This window comes from Etheostoma cragini, chromosome 21, assembly GCF_013103735.1.
Source record: "Etheostoma cragini isolate CJK2018 chromosome 21, CSU_Ecrag_1.0, whole genome shotgun sequence".
NCBI lineage: Eukaryota > Metazoa > Chordata > Actinopteri > Perciformes > Percidae > Etheostoma > Etheostoma cragini.
Window position 1 is genome coordinate 2,300,438 of NC_048427.1, and position 24,465 is coordinate 2,324,902.

A 24,465-nucleotide genomic window follows, 5' to 3' on the forward strand; every position below is an offset into this window, starting at 1 on the left:
CCCCCCCCCCCCCCAAAGGGACGTACCATTGCCAATAGAAAACACTGTTCCCAAACTGCTCCAAACAGCTGTATCATAGTCCAGCCTTCACTTCAGAGACCATCGTGCGTCACTTTGTAACACACGTTATAATGCTTGCCTAGCTGCTAGCGTGGCACACTCTCATACTCTGCTTCTGACTGGCTAGTAGTCCTTACCTAGGTACTGTCAGGGCCCTCATACTCCACTTCTGACTGGCTAGTAGTCCTTACCTAGGTACTGTCAGGGCCTCATACTCCACTTCTGACTGGCTAGTAGTCCTTACCTAGGTACGGTCAGGGCCCTCATACTCTGCTAAAAGTCAGAAGGGAATATTTTGCTTTTTACGCAACTCCATTCATTTTATATGTTGAGTTTTCTTTGCAGATTCAGATTAATATATAAACATAATCAATACATTAATTATGTATAATTGTGAATAAATATTAACGGAAGTCACAAGCTACCTGGCAGTGTATGGCCCCACCTTAACCAGCTGCAACATTGAAATTATGCATTATATTAATGCATCAATAAGGATAAATCAAAAACTTAATTAACATTATTCTGAAATGGACCATTTTAAAAATGTAGTACTTTTACTTTGGTATTTTGATGCTACAGTACAACATCTAAACATCTACAGCAGTAAAGTGCAACATACACATTAATGCATCAGGAATATTATTTCCAAAAATGCAAATGTTGCTAATAATTTAACTTTAAGTAAGGTTTTGATTTCACTTTTACTTGTAGAGTATTTGAGAGTTTGGTGTGTTAGTAACAGATCTTAATACTTCCTCCTCGAGCAGTCACCACCTGATTTCTGAGAACATTCCTGTGCAGCTGCCAGCAGGGCGAGTCTACGTCGTCACTACTGCGTTTTGGTTTAAAACAAATATCTTTTGGAAACTCTGCTGCTCCTGTTTAAGTTTGAAAACTCTGGGGTTGCCTTGTAGTCTGGACTAGCACAGTCAGACATGTTAACCTTTTTAAAAAAACTCTGTTTGCAAATGAAAATGTAACCGCGTAGATGTAGCCTGAGAGGAAGAAAGAGAAAAATGGCATAAGAGTGAGAGAGCCATGCAACACTTGAAAACAACTACAGTAGATCACAGCACAGCTGAAAGGACGAACAAGGACCGTAGAGGGAGAGAAGGGAAGGAAGAGGGGATGAAAGAGAAGGAGCAGGGATGAATGAGAGGTTTGCAGGCTGTACTTTCTGTTTATAGTAGCATGTACAATGGGCTTCAGTTGACAACCAATTATTACACACAGTCACAACAACACACTTGTTAGAGCATTGAACCCTTGTGTTCCAGTTCACTTGTCTCTGCACACTTCACACTTATAGACCTGCACTGGAGAGCATGCTGATCATTAACTGAAGAAAGACCACATCCACCTCACAAAGACAAAGCTCGCAGCTTGTTGTATTCTGTGTATTTCAAGCCTCTGCACACGTGTAGCGCCTTTCATTTTTTTATTGCCTGGCGTGAATAAAAGATGCGCGGGGAGTTGTTGAAAAAAGGTCTTTGACGGTAAGATCGAACCACAAAATAAAAGAAGGTGATACATGAGAGCAGGAGAGGTTTGTGAACTCTGTGTACTATTCTTTGTCTTCAGCTCATATAGCAACAGTAGTGATGGCAGTACAAGTCAGGGATGAGATCTAGAAAGAAAACATAGTCCTTAAGGAGTGTTACATGACTGTACATGCACACTGCGGCTGCAAAGAAGCTCTGGCCGCTCCGTCAAGGACGCTTGTCAAACAGTAAGGGGAAGCTTTTGACCCTCTGGCCGCTCTGACGTAGCAGCATTCTATGTTCGATCGTATGTTTCTCTGGAATCAGCCAGCGTGAAGGACGTCTATCATGTTGCTGGTCGTTTGCCGCTGAACCTCGTCATAGCTCATTACCACAAAGTTTACCTACTTTTAACTTTCTGCTTGACGATAAACGCGCTCAAAATGCGACATCGATGGATTTGCCGTTTCATTTGTGTGTATGTGCAGTAAGACATTTTGTCCCACTGTGGGAAAATGACGGGAAGAGTATGGAGATAGATCCTCCTGAAATATCAATATCATTGTATTGATTTTCCCAGGGAACCGTAAATCCACTGTGTCCAACCTTTGTGTACAGTTCATCTGGTTATTGGCTTTCAGTACCATGCACAGCAGCCCATGATGACAACAACACTGCCCAGGCCTTTCCTGAAGGATACACACTGACTACTTTTACACACATATAAATTGTGCTAAAAAACAATATTCCGACTGAGCTGTTTACACAGCTAATAAAAATGAATATTCCACTCATTTTGCCGTTACCATGCAGCCTTGCCAAATAGGAAGTTGTCCACTGGTGGACTTGTTGGACCGTGCGACCACTTCTTCCTCCTTTCATTCCTTCAACCACCTTCTTAAAAACATTGACGTTGCGATGTCTGCACATTTCCAAAAACCTGTTGCTATCCAAGTCTTTCATAAAAGCAGCTGTGTTTCTCTTTCCGACAAGAACTATGGGTTTCTCTTTTGAACTTTGCTACATTTCTTGGTGTTGCTGCCACAGATTGTCAATCAGTGGAATAGTTTGAAACAGATCAATTAGCATAGCTTGCATGCAGCTTGTGTTTTATTCACTGCCTTCTGCAGTTAGCTGGAATGTCTATCTTATGTGTATCACATCACCCACATGTCCATTCACACGACCTGTGTGTGCTAGAGGAGGATACGTCTCACCATAGCTCCACTATAGTGGCCAAATATTCCCCAGGGCTCCTTTAAACACTGTTGCAGCCAAAGATAAACCTGATGTGGATGTTTTCCTGATAGCCACTGGCAAGCTTACAAGCTGTTTTCTTTTTGTTTGTCATCTAGCAACAAGCGAGTCCTGTGTTTGGCCTACAAAAAAACACCATCTAAGACTACGAGGTTGTAAGTACAAAGCAGCTGGTCCCCTTCAGTCACTGAAGTAAAGACCCACATAAGACCAGCTCTCCTCTGCTCTGCAAGATAAAATGATGCAAATACAACCAGAAACTCAGTGCTTCCTCTCAGTCTCAGTCTTGCTTGTCACTCTCTCTGATGTCACCTGTATTTCGGCTGCATATTTATTGGAAATATATGCTGTGACCACGCCCTGCTGCAAACACAAAGATTATCTCACACGTGGATTATTTTTTGTATCTTCTGAGATGATTTGACGGCAGTGTGTTAGTTAGGTCTGAATTCAGACAGCACAGATGGGACAGTGTCATCAATAGGCTTTCTTTTTGTCTTTGTGCATGTATTTCCTTTCCAGAGGAATAATGTCACAGGATTAAAATAGCAAATATTTTCTTACACGACTGGGGCATTCTCAGAGTGTGAGTAGATATTTTTGGATGAACCACAGGGAGTTTAGGTAGTCCAGTAACAAGTGACAAGCAAGTGGGTAACCTGGTTTCTCTGAGACACAAAAAGAATCCTGTGAATCCCCAGTGAGCATGACGACTCCAGGCCCAAAACGGACTTTCTACTTCTTTCTGGAACCAAGATATCTCCAATGTCACACACACACACTAGGTCCTTTCTATTGTCTATTCTTTCTCTCTTTTTACTATAACGCTCTGTAGGTTCTTTGGAGCCTCTCTGTCACACAGATAACACACGCATACACACACACACACAGTACTGTGCATATGACTACACTATGCCTCCACGGTTGGCACAGGGCCTTGCGTGGGCAGAGAGAGTGAGTGGTCACATTACACTGCAGTTACATCATATTCCTACAGTCTCCTAAGCAACCAGGTGTCCTCTAACAACAAAATCGACATAATAGAGTATAACCGTGTAACGTTCAAACAACTACCACACAGTGGTGGTGTTTGGTGCAGTCAGTGGAACAATGAAAGCAGTCGGGACAGGGCAGTGGGAGGTGTGAGTTTGTTGCTACTGAGAGTTGCAAAGCAGAGTTTGGGAAGAGGTGAGGCTTTCTTTCCTGAAAGAATAAGGCAAAGTGATTTATGTAAAGCCAAAACTCTGATAGAGAGGAGAGTTTTGATGCAGGTGGGCCGCCCATGGCTTTTTCAGAAGCTTTTCAGAAGCAAGTGAAAAGAGAGAATCAGTGGTCACCTCCTTGGCCCACAGATATTACACCACAGTTATGTAAAAATATGGAGAGAAAAGAAGGTATAGAGTGAAGACAAACCAAGTGAAGCCAAAGAGGGGGGATGGTTATAAAGAATGACAAAAAAAATGTAGCTCCTCATTCTCTTACTGTGCGTTTATGCAGAAATGAAAGCATGGCATGATTGTATGTTAAGTCATTGCATCGTCAATACAGTTTTACCTTAGGGGAGGAAATACAAATAATATTGCTAATATTAGTGGTTTGCATCTTAAAGGTATTTTTCCCAGGATGGAACCAACATTTGAACACAGCATTTCCAGAGCAGGTCCACTGCTATAGCTTACAGCTAATGCCTTTACAGATTGAACATTAGCAGTTTGTGTTAAACAATACAGACTGCACAGGGTGAATGCAAATTCATCTCAAAATCAAAATTTGTCTGAACAGAGTTTTAAGATAAAACGCTTTCTTTCTTAGTGACCCCAAATACAGTAAATCATTTTTGATCAAGTTTCAAAGTCACAAAATTGTATTACCCCTGAAGAACCACATGAATGGAAGATTGTGGTATATTACAACTTGGCTTTTATTTTTTATAGTTTAAACATAATTTCTATCAGTTATGATCATTTTGTCTCCAAGACACTATAGTTTACATTTAAGTGTACAAGTGTAGGCAAGGTCATCAATAATCCCTTGTTTTCCAGAAAAAAACTGCACACAATTGTGTAATATTTTCTTACTCTTTCTGTTAAATTTGTTTAGCCTGCACACTTGTTCTGATTGTCTGGCTACATGTGTTATTGTTTTTTTGCCATGTTGGCCTTCTTTTATCAGATTGAGATTTATTCAGATCTCACCACTTATAGCTTTGCGAGCAAGATGTTAATGCCTACAGAAATGATGACTGGAAGTTAAAAAAATTAGACCGCTTAAAAATGTTATAAAATCATGTAAACGCAAGCTGCATGATTCACACTGAATGGCAGGAGCATCAAAGAGAGGATGACATAATGAAAGCAAAAAATAGAGAAGAGAAGGGTGCATATGAGGTGTGTGTTTGTGTGCCCGCCTCCGGTGTTTTTAGCCCTGTTATCAGGCTTTTGCACTCTCATAACCCTGATTAGTAACATCTGGCTCGTGCTGGATGGACATTACCTCCGTGCTCCAGGGAGCTGCCTGTCTGTCACTGTCTAGACTCTGCTGTTTGCTTTCCCTTTTTTTGGAGGGGGGGGGGGATTGGAAATCAAAGGGAATTGAAATTCTGTGTGCTCTGAAACCAAACACTTTTATCAACATACTCCAAAAAGAGCCTCTCATCCGTGTCCTTATCCCGGCGAGCCTGAGGACATATTTTGGTTAATTGGATTTCAGTGCTTGCTGTATTGAAAATAATCAACACTTAGTCACCAGGCGCTACTGGTTAGCATCTTTTGGAAATGGTCATTATCTCCTGTTTTCGACCAGAATGATGATTGTATGCAAAATTCCAATTTTGCAGATGTTATAGACAGAAACCTGCTGCATTGACAAAACATACACATATACAACACAATATTTTGAGTCTTTTAAGAGCCAAGCCTATAGAAAAATCTAATGTACAATAAAGACAGGAGCACAGCAGTGCAACATTTACCTTTGTTGTTGCTGTCTCCCCCTTCCTTTACTTTCCTTTACTCCTGGTGACCCATAAAACCATCTATGAATATTCCATCAGCCAGCAGGGCCTCTGCTCTCCCTCTTCATTTAGTGATTCAGTCTGTAAGTAGCTTACATAAAAGTCCATATTTATGTATATGAACATAATCATAGCGTCAGTGTGTCGATTTGCAGAGAGATCAGATCAAGGAGCAGGAAACGTTCGAATATGAGTATGAAAAGCTGGCAAAGACATTGGAGGAAAATGGAATAGGTTTTGCATAAATTAGCACTCTGTGAATTATGTCAGCACTGTTTCTAGATAGGACACTTCCTGTGTGTGTGTGTGTGTGTGTGTGTGTGTGTGTGTGTGTGTGTGTGTGTGTGTGTGTGTGTGTGTGTGTGTGTGTGTGTGTGTGTGTGTGTGTGTGTGTGTGTGTGTGTGTGTGTGTGTGTGTGTGTGTCTGTGTGTGTGTGTGTGTGTGTGTGTGTGTCTGTGTCTGTGTCTGTGTCTGTGTCTGTGTCTGTGGGTGTTTGGTCTAATATATTCTGCCCACCGGTGATGAAACTGCAGAGTGAGATAAATTACCTTATAATCTAAAGTCTGAGCCTGACATTCAGGTCCTCAGTGCAAACTACGGCACCATAGCTGTAGAGTTATTAATGCATCTTAAGAGCAAAACAATTCCTGTCAATTGTGTTAACCGTGTTGTGATGCTACAATCAAACTTTTATGACTGGAAATGTAATAATTTTAACTATGAATCAAGCATAACAAGCAGTCTGCCGGTTGGTTAGTCATTTAAAACTTGGGCTGTGCAGCCAAAAATTGTTCAAACACAGATCCTGAAGAAATGGTAGTGATATTTCTGTGGGGAACATGAATAGGCGTTACAAATGTAAGGCAATCCGTCCAATAAGTTAACATGTTTCAATCAAAACCACAAATGTCAACCTCATGGTGGAGCAAGAGGAAATGTCAAGGCGGCCCTAAAGTAAGTAGGATCATCCTCTGGGGATATGGAATGTACTGCATGTACCAAATGTCATAGTAATATAGTCAATACTTGTTGAGATATTGGATTCTAAACCAAAGTGGTGGATGACCAATCATTAGACCAGCATTGCCTTACATAGAGCCACGCATCTAGAATGAAATGATACAAAGACATCTAGTAAATCTCCATTTGATTGGATGGTGCAGCCATAAACAACATGGAAAGTTGGGGTTTGATATTTCACACCATCATAGAGCTTCAGTGAAGAATTGGAATAGGCCATTGACTGTAAAAAGGAAGTAGACGTAGCCACCATGATGTTGTAATTTTTCCATTCTGTCTTTTTGGAGTCTGAAATTACCATATGTGGACGAGAGAGCGGAGACGGCGAGGACAGTGTGGTCGTTCTGACCCCAGAATGTAGCTGTGGTAGCAACTTGTAAATCACAAGGTTGCTGCACCCTGAAGCATACCTCGCTTTATTGTCTATTTTCTCTAAACCATAATTTACTAAATGAGCAACTTGCTGTATTGAAGAAGACTGGTAACTAGCTAAATCAACTGTATATTGAGGTTATAAATAAAGTTAAATGTAGGGTCATTTCGGGGCGCTCCATATACTAAGCGTCAGACCTTTCCGCAGTGGCCTGGGTTTGAATCCGACCTCCAGCTCTTTATTGCATCATAGTATTTCAAGTGTTCCTTACAGTAACTCTCTTTTGAGCGAAACCGGGTGTCACCGTCACCGTGTCACGAGACAAAGCATTAGGAGACTGCAACCAACATAATTATAACTTTATAAACAGCTAGGCTAAAGGGGAACAAAAAGAATATAGTAGGCCAACCCAAATATGGACTGAAAAGAATTAAAAACTGGATACTAAATGGAAGGGGGACGTCATTTAATTTAGGCTACTAACTACGTACAACCACGCCTTGCATGTAAAGTATAAAATGAACATATTACATAAATATAAAATAGTTTCAGAAACACTTAAACGTTACATATAGTTACTTCAAGTGTCTAGTTGGAGGAACATGTTTTTCATTCTCTCACCAACAGACCTCTGCCATCAGAGGTTTTAAAATGAAACTTTCACAGTTCAATACTGATTCATCATTCAATACTGCTTTAGCAGAAGTCTATTCATTAATGCTTAACCTGCACTCATGTGACACAGGTGAGAACAATCATTAACACCATTGATGGATCCGCCAGAACATCTGGTCCAGACTGCGGAACCATCATGAACAGACAGCCTCTGTCCTCTCTGTTTTTGCCTTCCTGATGCACCTGATGATGTACAGTAATCCCTTAAAGATAAGATAAGATAATTTGTTTATTAGTCCCCAATGGGGAAATTACTGCACTACACTCTGTGTACACACTTTTTGTTAGTACTCACACACAGGCCTGAAATACACACACATGCTCAGGACCTATACAGGCACTATACATGGAGAGATGTCAGAGTGAGTGGGCTGCCAGCTGAACCAGCGCCCTGAGCGGTCGGGGGGGTACGGTGCCTTGCTCAAGAGCACCTGGCAGTGCCCAGGAGGTGAACTGGCATCTCTCCAGCCACCAATCCACGCTCCCAACTTTTTGGGTCCATACGGGGATTTGAACCAGTGACCCTCCGGTTCCCAACCCAACTCCCTATGGACTGAGCTACTGCCACCCCCTGTTTTTCCTTAGCAGAGAAAGGAAAAACAGAAGCTGCTATTTCAAATCCAATCCTGCTTTGAAGGCCAGTTTGAAAAACACAACCCTTAACTCAAGCAGTTCTGAGCTGAAAAGCCGTAGCCAAGGTTTCACAATATAATAGGAACGCAGCATATCTGCTGCGCCGGTATCTTTGGTCTGCCTTTCATTTGACTGATTGGTTTCCGTCTTTCTATGGTTTTTTTAAATGTTTCAGTGTATTACAATGTCAAAGCTGCCTCTAGAAGGACCTTTTTAGCAAAAGAATGTGAATTAAATGACGTTTTGTAAAAAGTGTTTGTTGTTACGTAGCATTGCTCTCAACTAAACAACAGATTCAGGGAAGGCAACAGCAGAAAGAACGCACGTCCGGACAATAAACAAGATTAATCTGATTCATTACAATGTCCTCTCAACAGAAATAGCAGTGTTTGTTGTTTGTTAAAATGCTCAAAACAACATGTTTGTATCTAATGACAAGGTCCTTTCATGAACTTACATGACCTGTGTGGCCCGCTCCTAATCTCAAGACTAGCAAAACAAGTTGCGTTGTGGGTAATGTAGGCACTAGGTTTTGACAAACAGAAGAAATTGGAGGAATAAACAAGACAATATTTCTGGTGCTGCTGCATCGATTTTGAAGCCTTTTCTGTTACAGTCCATTGTGAATCTGACAATGTCATAGTCTTTTTACCATGTACTGTGTCTGCCTAATTCTACTTTAAAGGGTAAGAAGCGTTTTTTTCAACCCTATTTCTTTTGTGTGTGTGTGTGTGTCTAAGTAACTGAGGGGAACAACAATCTTTGACATTGGTCCAGTATTAAGCAAGATCGCTGCAGTCGGCAGCGGCAAAACAAGCTACAATGTAAGTTAATGGGGCAATTGTTCAGCTTGTATTTACCTTCACAAAAGTGCTAATTTTTGCCGTTCAGAGGTCTGCCAACAGTGTGGAAAGGATCCTTTCATAGATAGACCTTAAAAACCTCTTTAAGACATTTCTGATCAGCCAGAAATGGCTGAATTGTTGTGATGGTTGGAAAAGTGTAAGGTTGACCTAAAACCGCATTTCATAGTTTTATTTTGTTTCTGAATAAAGTGTATTCTACGATTACAAATGACAGTTTATTTACAATGAGTCTGGTGGGTTTAGCGAACGCAATTTCGCGGATGTTTTGATGTTTTAAGGATCCTACTCTTTAACAGAAAGGTCAACCAACTTAGAAATCCTTTCCATAATGTTGTCAGACACTTAGAACATTAATCTGAGCCTGTCAGTGGCAAAACGAGCACTTTTGTGAAGGTAAATACAAGCTGGACAATTGAGTTATTAACTTACATTGTAGCTTGTTTTGCCACTGCCAACTGCAGCGATCTTGCCTAATAGTGGACCAATGTCAAAGATTGTTGTTCCCATCAGTCACTTAGACACAAAAACATGGGATATAGAATAGGGTCCAGGTTGAAAAAACAGTGGTTACCCTTTAACTGTGTTATTGACAGAGAGGGGAAACGGCCATATAAACCATGTATAATGCTTTTAGAGGTTTTATTAGAATAAGACTCACAGCCACAGAGAGTTGGTCTCATAGGCTATCATCTGTCCTGAGAGATGACGGGTTGGACTCTAAACTGAAGCTTCTCTATAATATGCATGTATATGTAAAACATCAGAAAATAAAATCTTACATTTGACTTTATTTACTCATCTATGAGATAGAAATACAAAATTACCAAAAACCTAAGCCTTGTGTGAATTTCCTTAATGCAATCGTCCACGTGTTTGGGAGAAGAGTACAGCTAACAATTAACTGAAAAACAGAGTTATATTTCTCAGAATTTAATCGGCAATTTGCAGAGAAAAATTCTGAATGTCTCTTAACTTTTCTTAAATTGACTTATTAATCTGCTACTTTCTTGACTTTGCAATGCTGAGAAAACACTTTGCAAATGCTTCCTTTTTGTAGAAGGTTTAAAAAGTATTTACTGAGATTAATTTGATTTGAATAGGGCCTAATGGTGTGTAACTTTGAGTGCAATTTTGTTCTTTTAAATAAGATCTACTTGGTATAATGTACAGATTTGACTTCCCAGATTTAGCAGCATTATCCACAACATGGAACAAGTTGTTTTGACAGCGACTGCTTTGGCTATTCCCATTTGCTCCTTCGGTTAATTCATTCAGCAGAAAAAAACACTTTCTTTGTTCAATCAAATTTGCCAATGTTTTCGGTCTGAATCCGTTATTAACAACCCCTCCCACCCCCAAAGACAAACGTATACACACACAAACACACCCTCTTTCGACACACTTTGACACTCTGCAAGGTCAGCTGGAACAATGGGAACTGTCTAATTAAATCAAACAAACGCATGGCGGGCGTGTCTTCGATTATGAATCATCCAAGATGACGGTTTCAACCTGTTGGAGCTGTGACACATTCTCCTGTAAAGTGTCTTGTTGCCATCAAACAAAATAAAACAAACATTTAAGGCAATGGCCTTCGTCATAATCTAATAATTCTCAAAACAAAATCCGACTGAAAGGCCATTTCCCGGTGAGAATCGAAATCACTGGCATACCCTGACCTCACTTCACAGCGTAATGTGTCAGAAAAACAGCATCAACAGCACTCATGTGCACATAACAAAGTACATGACAAAACAGCTTCAAGCATGGAGGAGCTCGCTGGGATCCAATATAAGGTGTGGGGCACGATGAACGTGGGAAGAAATGCTGAAAAACAAGCCCAGATCCATGAGACTGTGCTGCAGTGGATATGTGATTGGTGATTAGCAGGTAGGCTAAAACCATCATTCACTTCCTTAAATAAGCTCATCTGAACAGGACCCCCTGGAAACTGACAAGGAAGGGTTGAATACTTAAAAGGAAGTGGTGGTAATTAAGTGACCAGAAAGATCAGGCTCTAAAGACGGAAAAATAAACAGTTTGTGACCTACTGACCTCGCTATTTTGCCACTGCAGAGACAGCAACTGACAGATTTTGGCATGGAGCTGGTTATCTTCAGGCCTGTGTGAGCATGTTGATTAATGACTTGAATCAGAGATCTGAATGCTGTCAACTGGGAGACACCAGTGAGGATAGGCCAAGTTGGCATTTCAGCACCACGCCACGGTCCACTCTCAATCCACTCTTAATCCACTCCAAGCTTTCTTTGAGGACAATAACAAAACCTCACTTCATACCAAATAAAAAGCCTGTGTTTGTTATGAAGGCTGGACATACAATAAACTGACACATCTTCATCATTATATTCAATGCAGATACATTCAAATGATCTTGCAATATTACAGGATCGCGCTAGAATCACAAAAATACATCTTGTCAGGCTTCATGTGATGTGTTTATGTCTGAAATGGGCATCCAGTGAGGCGCTACTGGCAGCTACGGGCGTGGTTTAGGTGTGTCCAACGCAGACGTGATAGACAGGTGGTTCATCACATCACCTGCCAGGTATTTTGTGTTTTGAATGTAACTGTACTTTCCCAAAAAGTTTCCAATTAAGGCTTCTCAGATAGTTATGTGTAACAAATTATTTCTCTGACTCATACAATTTTTGGTTAAATTAATCCTTATAAAACTATAGGTACTCCACAGAAGGTTCCAACAGTTCACAAGCACCTTTCCCTTAAAAAGTCCAGCTTCACTTTCTTTGTCTTAGATTACATTTTGACACAATTTTAGATTAAAAAAGCACCTACTGGCCTAACATTCCTAAATATTTTCACAAGGTCTAAAGTTTGAACAATACAGAAATGAATGTTAGTATTTATGTACCTACTATTACTTTTGACACATTAACGTTCAAATGATCATCCAAGGGAGTGATCTACACTGCAAGTTCAGCTGCGATGTCTTCATAAAAGGCCACCCTGAGAGCTGTTACCTCTACAATAATGTAAAACATCATCATTCACATGTTTAGTACAACTATATCATGCACATTTTTCTTTAATATAAGGAGAAAGAATGAGTACGTATGCATCTATATTTAGCCTGATGTGCAGTGTTTGTATTTACAAGACAAAATGTTCCAACAGCTTTATGAGCACCCTCTTTTACCTTTCACTATTAACCTATTAGAGATATTAGATGACATAGTCCAACCAAGTTTTGTTGGAAAACATCATATTTTTAGCTTGTTATAATATGTATATATGATGTATATAATATGTATATATGATGTATAAACGATGTATATATGATGTTTTTTTTTTGTTGAAAAATATTCCTATATACATATTATATATTGTTTCTGTGCAGTTCAGCTGACACATTTGTACAGGAGTATCCTGAGTTTTTTCTTTGCCATATGGATACTAACATGCGGAGATGAAACCATGCCAGAGAGCATCTATCCGACAGATGTAGACTACTATCCCGTCCCTCAGCCCTGGGCTGAAGTTGATGGTTGCCTGCAGCCATGGCATCGCTCTGTCGGATGCTGATGTTGCCAAAGCGCCGAGCGCCACGCGTCTCCTTTAAGGAGATGTGTGCATCAGCTGTGGCCACTGCAAATGAATTGCGCGTACAAAAAATAAACACAACACATGATGGTTCTTCTTCTTTTTTTTAATTATAAAAATTACATTCCCGTGTGTCGGACTCGTTTCAAAACGACGCTGTTGTTGCGATTGATGAGTGTTAGACCTTCAGTTTGCTCTGTATCTTAAGCACACATGGTGTCCATCGCATTAAAAAGACATTGCACGGATTGTATGAGGAGGATAACTCACGCGCTCCCGTTGATCGATCCATAAATGCCATCGCTCGGTGTCCGGTGCTCGGTAATAGCCTGCTGGTCGCTGCTCCGGTCCTCCTCCGGTGCTCCTGTGGCAGGGACAAGCACAGCTCCTGTAGCTGCTACTGTGCAGCACTGAGCATCACATCGCACACCGTGGAGCCCCACTAGTGTAGGATGATGATGTCGCGGGAATAGGAGCGTCAGTCTCTCCTTTTAACGAGAACATCTATGTCTCCTGCATGCTTGAGTCACCCCGCATTTCACAGGGAGAGCCAAGGCAACGGATCTCTCAGCAACCTGCAGAAAAGATCCATGTGTCTAATATTCTGATTTTGAGATCTGTCCCCTTGGGAATTCAGATTAGAGCCATTCTCAGAAACACACAACAGGAGAGGCACAAACAGTTCAACAGCTCCCATTTAGAGCCCCATGGCTCCACCAATGGCCATATCCTCTCCATACATGAACACTCTTCAAACCTTCTGTTTTTTTCAGACTGTAAAGGCACAGCGTATGTATGTGGCGAGAATTGGCAAACTACATAAGGTGTCAGAGACTGGAGAGACAATTTAAAATGGTCTATATTTGACTCCTCAGTCTTTTATGACCTTGGCCCTAATTTTGGTCAATGCCCCATTTTTGTGGCACACATAATATCCTGTGCCCAGAATGAGATGTGATTGTTACGTTGATGTCTCTTTAGTTAATTTTGATGATCCCAAATCATTGTCTTTCATGCTTACTTTGTTACTTTGTCAGTAAAGATTTTTTTTTTTTTGCATTAATAGCTTTGTTTCTGTTTAATGTATTCTCCAAATTATTTCCCAAAGACTTGAAATCCTTTACAGCCACTCACATTGTGTACACTTGACAACTTCCTACATTAACATGAATAATTCCACTGTTCATTTCAGTGTAACTTATGGAAGATTCCCTTAACCATTCATACAGTACGTGGCAAAACAAAACGTGAATGTGGAAGTATTTGCACACCCACATGGGATTGTTCAACATTTCATTTGAAAACCATGGACATTAATCAGCTGCTTGAAACAAGATCCACTCTTCTGGGAAGTCTCTCCAGCAGATGTTGAACCTGCTGCAAACATTTGCTCCCATTTATTCATCAACAAGAGCATTAATGAGGTCCAACATTGATGTTGGGTGATCAGTTCGGGCTCTCAGTCTTGTTATTCCACAAAACCTTTTTTGAAGGAGCTGGCTCTGTGCACAGGGACATTTTCATGTTGAAACAAGAAAGGGACAAACACAATCTGTTGCCTTAAGTTGGATAAATTGCCATGAATTTTCCTTCATTGCTCAAACATGACAAGCCCAAGACCAAAAGTGTGTCCGCAGGGGTGTCTACATACATTTGGCCATATAGTGTAGGTGATTATGTACTTAATGTTGTGTCCCCACAGAGCAATTACATTGGATAAATAAATGCATACAGTGTACAATTACTCTGGCAGTTTACATACAGTCCACTGCAGCTTATTTATTTTTATTTGTTTATTTAACACAGGGACAGTGCACATTAATGGACATTTCTGTCAATATACCAGAGTTAGCCAAAAGGTCATTTTCCATCTGCAGACCCTAGATAAGTAGTAAAAGTCACCCTAAAAAAAGGAAAATTACATATTTGCATAACAACATTAAAAGTACAATATATTATGCATTGGGTAAAACTATCACTATTAAAAAGTTAAGTTAAACATACACTACAGCTGACCAACAATCAGACAAGCATCAGACAAAGACATGGACAAATGTACACGCAGAAGGCGAGAAGCCAGCAGGGGGCAGCAAGAGGAGGTCCAACGGTTAAATGGTTAAAGGTGTGATCACGGCCGCGGGAGAATATTTTGGAGAAATTTTTGAGAGTGACATTTTCAGCCAAAGTCAACCACCAGACACCACACTGCGTCCATCACAACGCTCCACAAGCAGAAGAACTAAAACAAGAATGAAATCCACAACTCAAGACAGGGCGAAACTACGCACGGGTAACACAGGACATGGGAACAAAGCTACGATGGAACAGAACAGGCCTACTACAAGCTCAACCACTGAGCCACAAAATACAAGGGTATGAAACACATCACTGAATTAAATTAAATCAAAAGTTAGCTGCCTCGTTGTCTGGTGTTGCTAGCAGGGTCGCTGTGGGAGTGATCGGTGGAGAGGTGCTGCTGCTACTTCTTTCAGTTACAGTTGCTGAGTTTTTTAACTCAAGGCTATTAGGTTTTTTAGCCTGTGACTGATTTAGGAAGAAACACAAAATGCGCTTTCATGTTGTAGGCAAACTAACTTCTGCACTGGTGACCCGCCGGGAACATTTCCACAACTATCTTCACTTACGAATGAGTGTCAGAGGTGCGCAGTGCGCCTCGCTCTTGGCAAAGTGGGAAGATTCATTCTGATCAAATTATGTGTCAATCTCTTCCCACCCAAATTGTAAAATCAAATTACAGTTAATTGTGATGAAAGGGAGTAGGTTACAATCAATAATCAATTCATTAAAATATATGTATGTCATTTTCAACTATGTTTGTAGTTTGCCTACCTTTCGCTAAGGGGGTGCTACAGCACCCTTCGCACCCCTGGTTCCCGAGGCCATGACTCTGATTGTCAATGAGCCTTTTTTTCAACTGGATCTTGAATGTGCTTTATGTGTTTATTTTTCCGATGGTTATGGGGGTGATGTTCCACCCTTTACCAGCACGAACCGTGAATCATTTTCTGGATGAGACAGAGATTTGAATATGTGACCATGTTTTTGCAGTAATGGGCAATAATGAGTTCATTTGTAAAGTGCATGCAGAGGTTTCAGAGATGTAGCACCAGCTTGTGACCAGATGGGTAAACAGTGAGTGATATGGGAGTAGATCATGGAGCGCATGTACATTTTTGCTGCCTGTGTGGACATTTGAAGGCGAATGTGTCTAAAATTACTGATTTTGAATTTGATTCTAATACAGACCCATTTCACATGTGATGTAAATGACAACTTTGAATCAATTAAAAAACCCAAATATTTGTATACTGACACAATCTGCAGCCTTTCCCCTAACACTTAAAAATCAGGCTCAGCATTGAGGTTTCTATGGGACTTGGTGAGGAACAATGCTACTGTTTGTGATGTGTTCACCTGCAGGCAGGATTGTCTCAACCAAGCTGTAATATTTACCACGCAGTCAGTGAGCTTCTCAGCCACCTGAGAGATATTGTTACCATCAACATATACTATGGTGTCATCAGCATTCATCTGCACAGAGACATCAGAACAGACGGACGGGAGGTCATTTATATAAAGTAATAACAACAACAGTCCTGACTTTGATCCTTGAGGAAGACCGGTGGACAGACTATTGGTGGCTGAATTAAACGACTGGACTCTAACATGCTGGGAGCAGTCAGTGAGGTATGACTCAATTCATGTAAGAGCATCTGACAAAAAATTGAAACTGCGAAATTTCATCAGCAAGACTTTCTAATTGACAGTGTTGAAGGCCTTCTTGAGATCAAAGAACACACAACCCCACCTCTGTCCAACACAGCTCTCATGTTTTCAGTAAGGAAGTAGGTTGCAGTCTCAGTGGAATAATTTGCTCTAAAGCCAAACTGTGTAGGGTGAAGAGCATCCAGTGTAGTATTTAGATGGTTAATAATTTGTTTTTGCCATCAGTTTCTCTGCAATCTTAGCCAATGTGAGCAATATACGGATGGGTTTGTAGTTTGAGATGGAATGAGGGTCACCCATTTTGAAGATGGGAACTACAATTACTGGTTTCCACATGCTTGGGAACATTGTGTCACAACATTTTGTGAGAGCACAACATGGTGAGAGCAACACACTGACAACAGACTCCTCTAGATTACATGCAGGATGTGGATTTACTTTTGAAGAGAAGAGACCATAGAGTTCAGTTATAAATATATTTACTTTGGGGGTAGTAATAATAGAAGTAGTTACATATCCAAGTACTTTATTTCATATTGCATTATATAACTCATGCCACTACCACAGGCTCAGGACAGGATAGGCTACTAGCGCTGCATTATGCTTTTATATTATGACTTTATGTGCCATTTCACTTTGATTTGTATTACAAACTTTACATATATATAATATATGACATCAATTCTTTTTTATATTGTTATTTATTTACTCATTCCTACCTATAAATGTTTGCTTTATATACTGTCTATCTATGACACTGCATAGCTGCGGGAGTTGCACTATTAGCTCTATTCTATTCTTTTGCACAAATGTTTTCACATATATAGTGTGGAGCTTTTTTAATGGCACCTCTCTGTCTCTGTAATCTCTTATTTTAGTTAAATTGAGTCTTTTATGTGTGTTCTTACCTCTTAGTCTGTCTCTGTGCTGCTGGAAACGGAGATCAATGAAGCAGGTCAGTTCAATCTTATTGATGGAACTGGGCTTTTTGTGGATGTAGGTTTAACTAAATGCCAATACTTTTGTAAATGAATGTTACATTCAATACTTCCTTATCTTTATTCTCCAGATACAGATACTCGTTTTTTTTTTATGAATAAAACACTTTTAGGAAATACTTCCTGCCAGAGCATCAAGCTGGGGAAGTGCACTTATGAGGATATGCACTTGTGAAATGACTTGTTTCTTTTCTCCTTAGACATATTACAGCAGTAAACAGACGAGTTGAGAACAAGAAACAAAGCTTCCAGATCAAAATTTGATTCAAAGAAATGTTCCTGTTTGAATTCAACAGGCCAGAGAGTCCTGAATCTGAACCTTTCAGACGCCGAGCCTCTGATTACAGGAATATGAGAGTGATTTCCTTCAATGGCAGAGCACACAACCATCACCCTGGAGACAGAGACGTCATCAAATAAATCACATACTTGTGGGTGTTCCTTATATAACATACCTTACATATTTCTATCATTTGATTAATTTACTGGTTCATTCATTTGCTTCACTGCAGCTAATCCCTTCTTTCTCAGGGGTAAAACCATGTCACACATGTGAACAGAAAAGAAATATTTTTGAAACATCACTCTTGACCCTACGTGCAACAAATGATGTCAGAGAAATTTTGCAAGAAGCAGCCAATTAGAAAATTATTTATAATTACAATGCAGATAAAACACTACAAGTGAAAGTGACCGGTATAGTTTTATAAATATAAAAAGAAATTTTGTTTAAAAAAATGTTTAAACATTAACATTTCACTTGATGTTCAGGTGCAGTGTTCTACAGTGCAATGAGACATTTGAGTACCTTTAAATATGTGTAAATATAATATATCAGTGTAAGTTTAAGCCATATTTACAATATTTGCATCGCTTTACCTTGCTGTCAGACAAACCTTTACGCTTTTCACAGAGACCAGACTCCAGTCATGTTACCTCACAGAACACTGGAGTTGCTGGTCTTCTGCTGCCTCGGTCAATTAGTTTGTGTGCTAATTTTGTTTTTTCCTATCCTTTATAAACCCAAATGTCACACAACAACGCTACCTAACTAACCAATCAAGGCAGCGATCAACCAGAAACTCCCTTTGTTTCAGTGAGGTAAAATTACTGTTTTTTCCAAAGAAGTGTGGTGGCTTTGAGGAGAGCTTTGATAAGAGCTTTAGTTCCCTGTCGGACAAGGACAGCAAGGTAAAGTGGTGAACTATTCTAAAACTAGCGAACAATGAAACAACTTTTGTGGGTGTCTAAAACACATTTAGCTGCTTCCCCCATACACAGCAGGACATTGCTTAGCTTCTGTGTCGGTGCTCCTGTCTGCTTCTCCTAACTGGCAGCGTGGCGACTGCCATCTACTGTAGCTAACACATTGACTATGGTGAAGTAGCTCATGCATCCCCACTTCAAAATATCCAAACCGTCCGTCTAACATCTACGACAATCAGTGGACAGTCAGTCTGATAGTGAGACAATTAAATTAACGTGTATTAATCACAACACAATGCCAGGTAAAAGTAGGAAGATTTTAGACATGTACAGTTCCTAATAGCTTTTTGAATACTCTGCAACTGACAAACATAACTACGTGTACAGATTTGCATAGATTTTCCTCTCAATAGCAAAAGAGCCAAGTGTTCTTTCAGATGTTCTTTCACCTCGTGATGAAATATTCATCCTGATGTCAAATCCTTCACATCACTTTGTCGACCTCCACCATTCTCCAGTGAAATTTTGACTTGCTGTGCAACACTGTGTCCTTGAATTTATTTTTTTCAAGAATTACGGATGGTGGGCGTACAAAGCGCGTCACGTGATGTTGACACCAGAGAACTTTGCATTATGAGTCCTGTAAGTTGTTGGGTTTTTGGTTAAGCTTAGGTAGGTTGCTTAAACGATGCTTAAATGTTTAAACAGTCCAAAAGGCACAAGTGAGTTGATTTTCAGTGTTATAATTCTGTTCAGTAGAGAGCTGCCAAGATAATGGTTGTGATATGTTATTTTGTTGTCTGCCAACCAACAGAGTATAAAGAAGAAGAGATTTAGACATTTTCCTATTGTATTAGCATTTCAATGTAAGGTCTTAATATGATTCAGAAGGCTAGGCAGGGAATACATCAACAAATCTAAAACATTTTTCTTGGTGTTGTATCTTCTGAAACATTGCTCTCCAAGTTTTCTTTTCATTTCATAATAACAATGGCTCCCAAAAAGGGGCCAGCCCTATGTTCCCACAGTTCAATGGTTCCACAGCTAGGGCTAGGCGATATGGACCAAAAGTCCTATCCCGAAATATTTAGGTTGAATATGGATATCCGATATGTTGTATATCCATTTTGAATCTGAATAATGGAGTTTAAAGTTTGAATAATGGACATTCTTAAAATTTGGGGTTAGGGTCAACCCCAAATTGGGAGAAAGGGGGATAAAATCCAATACACATTTATGAAAAAGGAAATGTGGGAACATAGACACGCTCCCTTCTTAAAGCTCAATTGATATGCTTGATAAGTGGAACGTCTTCTCTAATCTGCATTTATGTAGCACTGCCATGTCATTTGTTTCATGGATAGGAACTAAACCCACTGTGAATGTCTAATGATTGCCCTGGCTAGACAAATTCTGCAAATGCAATGGGCTTGATTAATTACTACATGTTTTGGTCTTTTGGAAGCAGACTGTAGGCAGGACCATGTGATGAGTGAGAGTAGAGATATGTAAGAATATTTGATGATCCCCCTGAGTTGGAAGACACACCGGCTTGCCTGGACACGCCCTAAGCTATTTCCTAAAAAAGCACCTCTGCTGGCGTGGAACTACTGATAGTTTGATTGGAACCGTCTCCGAGCGGTCTACAGCTGGATAGATAGTCCCTTCACTCAGAGAAACAAGCTTACAATGTAACCAATCGTTGTGATGAAGTCACAATCTATGAAATGAATCACTGGTATTTAAATGAAATTTCTACAAACCACTTCTGCCTAATGAGCCCTCAACAGCTCCCCCTGGCCTGCAGCGAGAGGAAATTTCCACTATAGATGTTGTTGTCCAGTTACACACTCTTCAACCAAGATGACACTGACAGAATGCCCAAACAGTTAGGCCTGATATACCAGCTGTTTGTTGACAGTGGGGAATAGGAGTGGACTATACTGGCAGGAATGCAGGCTGATGGAGAGCGGAAAAGTACTGGGTGCAGCCGACAACTACCCCCCTTGACCCCCACCCTTCATCTGTTAAGCACTCTTCACTGGATGTGTCTCCAGGGCCAGCCTGCAGTTTCAGGCATTGTAAAATAATGTTCTTACTATTTGCAGATAAATAAAATAAGAATGTAAAAGGTTTCCATACGAGACCAAGTGTTTTTGGTGTATGCTTATTCCAAAGAGTTCTGTACTGAAGTTTTCCGAGCAAGGCACATCTGAATTCCTTGAACAAGGGAACTTGAATGCACAGAAAGTTTAGCTTAAGTCATAAATATAAGAGTAGATAAGTCTCGAGCAAAATACATTGAGTAATATTAACAATGGAAACAGGAACAAAAAACTCAGCAGATATCCTGTGTACCTCACTGCTGCTGAAAAAAAGTCAAATGAAGTCGGGCCTTGCTCTGGTGCGAAGACCTGAATCAGTGAGATTCCCAGTGTTATTTAATAAATGTTACTGATAATGTAAACATTATTTTTTCTAAATATGCTAATAAAGTAACTCTATTTAATGTGGATCAGTCATCCTCATCTTCTTAATAAGGGCAGTGTCAGCGCTGAAACCACTCTGGCAGTGCACCATACGTCACTGATGCATTAATGTATAAATAGCACTTCAATGGTAGGTCGAGGTGGAACTTACTTTGACTTCTTGGTATAGTTTCATCTAAAACAATGCAACATATTTTAAGCACTCATCATATGATTTAAAGTCTTAATTTGTAAAGAAACTTGTATTTGTCTAACATTTCCCTCTAAAAATATAGAGGAGTGGAAGTGTCAAGTAGCATTAAATAGAAATACTTAAGTACCTCAAAATTGTAGATAAGTACTTTGCTTTTGAAGTACTTGAGCTACTAACTGAGCAACTGATCAGACAAAGAAGAAAGAAATAACAGGAATACAATCAGGAAAAGAGAGTTACCAAATCCTTAACTTCAACATGATTAAGTCAAAGTAAAAAGACTAAACATTTCTGACCGAACTGCTCGATACCCAGAAGACATCTGGGAATTTCAGTGCATGCACCTTAGCATTGTGTCACACAAATAAATAGTCAAGACAAGTTTCAGTTTACCACTTTAAAGCTTAGAAAATGACCTTTCAAATCAAATTAAATGGCGTATCAGGCGATGGGAGCTCAAACTTTGGAGAAATTGTACTGCACATATGTTAGAGCGTTAAATAAGGATGATTAGAAACAATCACAAAACCTTTCATATGAGTGTGGAGTACACTGCAGGGAGAAACAGGGCCTTCTAAGCAAATATGAAATGAACTGGCCTAAATAAAAACCATGTCTTTACTTTACTGCCCTCAATTTCTGGTAACAAAACACAAATAAATCTCCACTCTCACAAGTAACACGTTCTGTCCAGCCTGTACTGCAAGCAAAAGCAATAAAAAACACCTGGATATAAAAGATGCTGATATCTTGTATCACAGGTGTTCTGCTCAAAATACCTTGAGCTGGAAGATTACGAGCATGGTTGTAGCTGATGTACTACAACACAAAGCCAAGCAGCTGACATTTGAAAACAATGTGACTAATACTTGTTTGGATGTTGTCTAGCAGGGATCAGCATATTATCTGCTGTGAGCTGGTAAAGCTGAAATGAGCCGTGATATTTTGTGGGGGCAGATCACTCACAGTATTAATTTCAGGTTTTTATTGCCCTTCATGCAAGTACAAAAGGTGTGAACTAATGTTTTGATGTAGAGGCACAACAGACTGGCTTTATGAGGACAATCCTAACTGTACTGACACAGCTGCTGCTTACGTAATGGGAGTTTTGACCAGGACACTGTGTTCCCTGACAGAGGAATTTCTTATCAAAACCATAGGTGGCAAGCTCCAGTGGATCATTCACAGAGGGTGAACTTCTGCCCATTCATGATTTTATACCCTTTTTACGGGGGCTCAAGCACCGTTGAAAAAACAAAAAACAATGTATGCAGTGTATATATACGTGTGTACATATTTTTTAAATCAACTTTATCGCCCAAAGTTAGAGTTTGCGAAGTTGTTGGTGACAGAGGAAAAACAATTACAGGTTCAAAGGGCTTGAAACAGATTTAAAAGCCTGTGTGTCTGCCACCGTTGCTATGCACCTGTAACCCTGTCACGGGAAGGGTTAACAGAAATGTGGAAATGGCCAATCAGAGGAGGTTTTGCCAGACTCCAGCCTGTGGCTGAGTCTTTATCTGATCTGTCAGACGGAGAGCCGGAGTGCAGTCGTGAAGTTTAACGTTGGAAGTCCCCAGGAAAGTGGTTGGTTATTTCATGGAGCAGATTAGAACCCAAATTGAAACGTAATTGCTGAATATTAGAACATTGTGTCAAGGTGCTCGTCATCACTGTGACTTATAAAGTGTCAGGTTTGGTTCCCTCAAAGTGTTAATAGTGTCAAAACACATTTACTGACGTTGTTGTTCAGTGGCTAGCTCAGATAATTATTGGCTAATGAAATTAGCAGGGGGGGAAGAACACGTTTGAAAAGGCACTGTAAAGGCACTGTATCCGTGTCAAATTCTCATAAGGGGCTGAGTCCCCCCTAAAGTCTGATCCTAGAATCGCCCCTGGTTCTGCCCATCAGGAGGAGGCAGTGAAGGAGGAACAGACAGCATCTAACTGTGTTATCATCGTGAAAAGGATGAAGGTGGATGGAATTCCCTTCAGTTTACAAGCAACTTCAAGCTGCATGGCCTTCCCCAAGAATAAGCCCATCACTACTTTGTTAAATTAAATAAAAATCAACATAAAAACAGATTCACAAAAGGCGTTTTAGTACTAAAACCCTCCATGAGCAGCATCAGCAGCTCTATTGTTTGACTGATAGCAAATAGGCTTCTTGGATGTGTATTTTAAATCAAGTCAAATGGTCACCTGCTCATAAGCATGTCAGATATGATCAAACTTATGTGGATTTTTTGCTCTAGGACAATATGGACCTGGCCTGTAATTCCAATGAAAATGAATTATAATGATACAGAATACAATGACAATTTAAACAATAAAGTGCATACAACTTTGCTTTGTGGATCCAAAGAAAAAGGAAATCTTATCTGTTTCTCAGCATAATAAATTATATGCAAAATGTAACAGTGTCTAGTGCCTTTTTTCATGTTTGTAAGGGAAATCTCCAACTTTGTGTCAACAGTTTATGTTGGTCCCTATCCTGTTTTACCATGACAATGCCCGGTGCACAAAGCCATGCTCCAAAAAGAAATAGTTTTACTGGTTTGGTGTAGCAAGGTTGACTGGCGTACACAAAGCACTGACCTCAACCCCATCCAAATGTTATTTCTCTTTATGTCTTTAGCGCCGACTGTGAGCTAGATCTGATCCCCAACATCGTTGTTGGACCTTCGATAATGCTGTTTTGGCTGACTGGGAGCAAATCCCTGCAGCAGATTCAACATATGGCGGAAAGCCAGCTATAATAATAATTAGAATAAACTAATTACAATGTTTTCACTCTGTTTTTGGGCCTTAAATACACACACATGCTCAGTACCTATGTATGCACTAATGGAGAGACGTCAGAGTGAGGGG

At 40.1% G+C, this 24,465-nt stretch overlaps 1 protein-coding gene across 2 annotated transcripts in view; it reads right to left on the reverse strand.

Moving 5' to 3' along the window:
• tbkbp1 (TBK1 binding protein 1) overlaps positions 1-13,641 on the reverse strand; it is a 50,201-nt gene extending 36,560 nt beyond the window's left edge. For both annotated transcript variants that reach the window (XM_034859647.1, XM_034859649.1), the window contains exon 1: positions 13,232-13,641. The gene's annotated coding sequence lies outside the window, so the exon portion shown is untranslated. The remainder of the gene's footprint in view (positions 1-13,231) is intronic.
• Between the last annotated feature and the right edge of the window lie 10,824 nt (positions 13,642-24,465).